We start from the raw sequence: 5,540 nt of genomic DNA, 5'->3' as shown, positions 1-5,540 counted from the left end.
TAAAAGGTCCTATTAATAGTAAACTAGTAACCTAAGGTGTACAGAAATGAGTAAATGACATAAAAATCCACTTCCGGGCCCACTTGGTGTGTGCTTGGGCTGAGCAATCAAGGAAATTCGTGTAGAGACCTTTTCTGGAGTTAAACGCCAGCTCCCATGCCAGTTTGGGCGTTTAACTCCAACTTTTATTCCTGTTCCGGCGTTTAACGCTGGAATTCCTGAGGCCGGATTGCTTCGCGGGTTTGGGCCATCAAATCTTGGACAAAGTATGGACTATTATATATTGCTGGAAAGCCCTGGATGTCTACTTTCCAACGCCGTTGAGAGCGCGCCAATTGGGCTTCTGTAGCTCCAGAAAATCCACTTCGAGTGCAGGGAGGTCAGAATCCAACAGCATCTGCAGTCCTTTTTGGTCTCTGACTCAGATTTTTGCTCAGGTCCCTCAATTTCAGCCAGAAAATACCTGAAATCACAGAAAAACACACACAAACTCATAGTAAAGTCCAGAAAAGTGAATTTTAAATAAAAACTAATAAAAATGTACTAAAATCTAACTAACTAAAAGATATCAAAAATACTAAAAACAATGCCAAAAAGTATACAAATTATCCGCTCATCACAACACCAAACTTAAATTGTTGCTTGTCCTCAAGCAACTGAAAATCAAATAAGATCAAAGAAGAGAATATGCAATGAATTCCAAAAACATCTGTGAAGATCAGTATTAATTAGATGAGCGGGGCTTTTAACCTTCTGTCTCTGAACAGTTTTGGCATCTCAATCTATCCCTTGAAATTCAGAATGGTTGGCTTCTTTAGGAACTCAGAGTCCAGATAGTGTTAATGATTCTCCTAGTAAAGTATGATGATTCTTGAACATAGCTATTTATTGAGTCTTGGCTGTGGCCCAAAGCACTCTGTCTTCCAGTATTACCACCGGATACATACATGCCACAGACACATAATTGGGTGAAAACCTTTTCAGATTGTGACTCAGCTTTGCTAAAGTCCCCAATTAGAGGTGTCCAGGGTTCTTAAGCACACTCTTATTTGCCTTGGATCACAACTTTATTTCTTTTCTTTTTTTTTTTTTTTTCTTTTTTTTCGATTTTTTTTTTTCGGTTTTTTTTTTTTTTTTTTTTTTTTTGAATAGCTTTTTCTTGCTTCAAGAATCATTTTATTGATTTTTCAGATCCTCAGTAACATGTCTCCTTTTTCATCATTCTTTCAAGAGCCAACATTCATGAACCACAAATTCAAGATACATATGCACTGTTTACACATACATTCAGAGAACAAAATATTGCCACCACATCAAAATAATTAAACTATTATAAAATTCAAAATTCATGCAATTCTTCCTTTTTCAATTAAGCACATTTTTATTCAAGAAAGGTGATGGATTCATAGGACATTCATAACTTTAAGGCATAGACACTAAGACACTAATGATCATAAGACACAAACATGGATAACATAAAGCATAAAATTCGAAAAACAAAGGAATAAAGAACAAGGAAATCAAGGAATGGGTCCACCTTAGTGATGGCGGCTCTTCCTTGCTTTTGAAGGTCCTATGGAGTGCTTGAGCTCCTCAATGTCTCTTCCTTGTCTTTGTTGCTCCTCTCTCATGATCCTTTGATCTTTTCTAATTTCATGGAGGAGAATGGAGTGTTCTTGATGCTCCACCCTTAGTTGTCCCATGTTGGAACTTAATTCTCCTAGGGAGGTGTTTAGTTGCTCCCAATAGTTTTGTGGAGGAAAACTCATTCCTTGAGGAATCTCAGGGATCTCATGATGAGTAGGGTCCCTTGTATACTCCATCCTTTTCTTGGTGATGGGCTTGTCCTCATCAATGGGAATGTCTCCCTCTATGTCAACTCCAACTGAATAACAGAGGTGACAAATGAGATGAGGAAAGGCTAATCTTGCCAAAGTGGAGGTCTTGTCCGCCACTTTATAGAGTTCTTGGGCTATAACCTCATGAACCTCTATTTCCTCTCCAATCATGATACTATGGATCATGATGGCCCGGTCTATGGTAACTTCGGACCGGTTGCTAGTGGGAATGATTGAGCGTTGTATGAACTCTAACCATCCTCTAGCCACGGGCTTGAGGTCATGCCTTCTCAATTGGACCGGCTTTCCTCTTGAATCTTGCTTCCATTGTGCGCCCTCTTCACATATGACTGTGAGGACTTGGTCCAACCTTTGATCAAAGTTGACCCTTCTAGTGAAAGGATGCTCATCTCCTTGCATCATAGGCAAGTTGAACGCCACCCTCACACTCTCCGGACTAAAATCCAAGTATTTCCCCCGAACCATAGTAAGATAATTCTTTGGATTCGGGTTCACACTTTGGTCATGGTTCTTGGTGATCCATGCATTGGCATAGAACTCTTGAACCATCAAGATTCCAACTTGTTGAATGGGGTTGGTGAGAACTTCCCAACCTCTTCTTTGGATCTCATGGCGGATCTCCGGATATTCACCCTTTTTGAGTAAAAAGGGGACTTCGGGGATCACCTTCTTCAAGGCCACAACTTCATAGAAGTGGTCTTGATGCACCTTTGAGAGGAATCCATCCATCTCCCATGACTCGGAGGTGGAAGCTTTTGCTTTCCCTTTCCTCTTTTTAGAGGTTTTCTCCGGCCTTTGGTGCCATAATGGTTATGGAAAAACGAAAAAGCAACGCTTTTACCACACCAAACTTAAAATGTTTGCTCGTCCTCGAGCAAAAGAAGAAAGAAAGGAGTAGAAGAAGAAGAAATGAGGAAGAGGGGGAGGGTAGTGTGTTCGGCCAAAGGGGGAAGAAGTGGTCTTTAGGTTGTGTGAAAATGAAGGGTTGAAGAAGGGTATTTATAGGAGAGAGGGGGGTAAAGGTTCGGCCATTTGAGGGTGGGTTTGGGAGGGAAAGTGGTTTGAATTTGAAGGGTGAGGTTGGTGGGGTTTTATGAAGGATGGATGTGAGTGGTGAAGAGAATGGTAGGATTTGATAGGTGAGGGGTTTTTTGGGGAAGAGGTGTTGAGGTGATTGGTGAATGGGGGAAGAGAGAGAGAGTGATGGTAGGGTCCTGTGGGGTCCACAGATCCTGTAGTGTCAAGGAAAAGTCATCCCTGCACCAAAGTTGCTCAAAATCACGTTTTGAGCCATTTCTGGCGTTAAACGCCGGGCTGGTGCCCATTCCTGGCGTTTAACGCCAGGTTGTTGCCCTTTACTGGCGTTTAACGCCAGTCTGGTGCCCTTTTCTGGCGTTAAACGCCCAGAAAGGTGCCAGACTGGGCGTTAAACGCCCAACTGCTAGGCTGACTGGCGTTTGAACGCCAGCAGCATCTTCCTCCAGGGTGTGCTGTTTTTCTTCCTGTTTTTCATTTTGTTTTTGCTTTTTTCATTGTTTTTGTGACTTCTTATGATCATCAACCTACAAAAATGATAAAATAACAAAAGAAAATAATTAATTATAAAACATTGGGTTGCCTCCCAACAAGCGCTTCTTTAATGTCATTAGCTTGACAGAGGACTCTCATGGAGCCTCAGAAACACTCAGAACCTTGTTGAACCTCCCAACACCAAACTTAGAGTTTGAATGTGGGGTTTCAACACCAAACTTAGATTTTGGTTGTGGCCTCCCAACACCAAACTTAGAGTTTGACTGTGGGGGCTCTGCTTGGCTCTGTTTTGAGAGAAGCTCTTCATGCTTCTTCTCCATGATGATAGAGGGATATCCTTGGGCCTTAAACACCATGGATTCTTCATTCATTGAATGATCAACTCTCCTCTATCAACATCAATCACAGCCTTTGCTGTGGCTAGGAATGGTCTGCCAAGGATGATGGATTCATCCATGCACTTCCCAGTCTCTAGGACTATGAAATCAGTAGGAATGTAATGGTTTTCAACCTTAACCAGAACATCCTCTACAAGTCCATGGGCTTGTTTTCTTGAGTTGTCTGCCATTTCTAGTGAGATTTTTGCAGCTTGCACCTCAAAGATCCCTAATTTCTCCATTACAGAGAGGGGCATGAGGTTACACTTGACCCTAAGTCACACAAGGCCTTCTTGAAGGTCATGGTGCCTATGGTACAAGGTATAGAAAACTTCCCAGGATCCTGCCTCTTTTGAGGCAGTTTCTGCCTAGACAGGTCATCCAGTTCTTTGGTGAGCAAGGGAGGTTCATCTTCCCAAGTCTCATTTCCAAATAACTTGTCATTTAGCTTCATGATTGCTCCAAGGTATTTAGCAACTTGCTCTTCAGTGACATACTCATCCTCTTCAGAGGAAGAATACTCATCAGAGCTCATGAAAGGCAGTAGCAAGTCCAAGGGAATCTCTATGGTCTCAGTCTGAGCCTCAGATTCCCAAGGTTCCTCATTGGGGAACTCATTAGAGGCCAGTGGACGTCCAGTGAGGCCTTCCTCAGTGGCGTTCACTGCCTCTTCTTCCTCCCAGAATTCGGCCATGTTTATGGCTTTGCATTCTCCTTTTGGATTTTCTTCAGTGTTACTTGGGAGAGTGCTTGGAGGAAGTTCAGTAATTTTCTTGCTCAGCTGACCCACTTGTCCTTCCAAATTCCTAATGGAAGATCTAGTTTCAGTCATGAAACTTTGAGTGGTTTTGATCAGGTCAGAGACCATGGTTGCTAAGTCAGAATTATTCTGCTTAGAGCTCTCTGTCTGTTGCTGAGAAGATGATGGAAAAGGCTTGCCATTGTTAAACCTGTTTCTTCCACCATTGTTATTGAAACCTTGTTGAGGTCTCTCGTGATTCTTCCATGAAAGATTTGGGTGATTTCTCCATGAAGAATTATAGGTGTTACCATAGGGTTCTCCTAGGTAATTTACCTCTTCCATGGAAGGGTTCTCAGGATCATAAGCTTCTTCCTCAGATGAAGCTTCCTTAGTACTGTTTGGAGCATTTTGCATTCCAGACAGACTTTGAGAAATCAAATTGACTTGTTGAGTCAATATCTTATTCTGAGCCAATATGGCATCCAGAGTGTCAATCTCAAGAACTCCTTTCTTCTGACTAGTCCCATTGTTCACAGGATTTCTTTCAGAAGTGTACATGAATTGGTTATTTGCAACCATTTCAATCAGTTCTTGAGCTTCAGTAGGCGTCTTCTTCAGATGAAGAGATCCTCCTGCAGAGCTATCCAAGGACATCTTAGATAGTTCAGAGAGACCATCATAGAAAATACCTATGATGCTCCATTCAGAAAGCATGTCAGAAGGACATTTTCTGATTAATTGTTTGTATCTTTCCCAAGCTTCATAGAGGGATTCTCCATCCTTTTGTCTAAAGGTTTGGACTTCCACTCTAAGCTTACTCCATCTTTGTGGTGGAAAGAATTTTGCCAAGAAGGCATTGACTAGCTTTTCCCAAGAGTCCAGGCTTTCTTTAGGTTGAGAATCCAACCATATTCTAGCTCTGTCTCTTACAGCAAAAGGGAATAGCATCAGTCTATAGACTTCAGGGTCAACCCCATTAGTCTTGACTGTGTCACAGATTTGCAAGAATTCAGCTAAAAACTGATGAGGATC

General features: G+C 41.9%; 1 non-coding gene across 1 annotated transcript; it reads left to right on the top strand.

The window, feature by feature from the left end:
* Positions 1 to 5,216: 5,216 nt before the first annotated feature.
* LOC130942807 (small nucleolar RNA R71) lies at positions 5,217 to 5,324 on the top strand. Its single transcript, XR_009071357.1, has one exon. It is a non-coding gene; the product is annotated as a small nucleolar RNA R71 (small nucleolar RNA).
* Positions 5,325 to 5,540: the final 216 nt, after the last annotated feature.

Source organism: Arachis stenosperma, chromosome 7 (genome assembly GCF_014773155.1).
Source record: "Arachis stenosperma cultivar V10309 chromosome 7, arast.V10309.gnm1.PFL2, whole genome shotgun sequence".
NCBI classification, from domain to species: domain Eukaryota; kingdom Viridiplantae; phylum Streptophyta; class Magnoliopsida; order Fabales; family Fabaceae; genus Arachis; species Arachis stenosperma.
The sequence above is the reverse complement of the archived record's forward strand: the minus strand, read 5'-3'. Positions and strand labels throughout refer to the sequence as shown.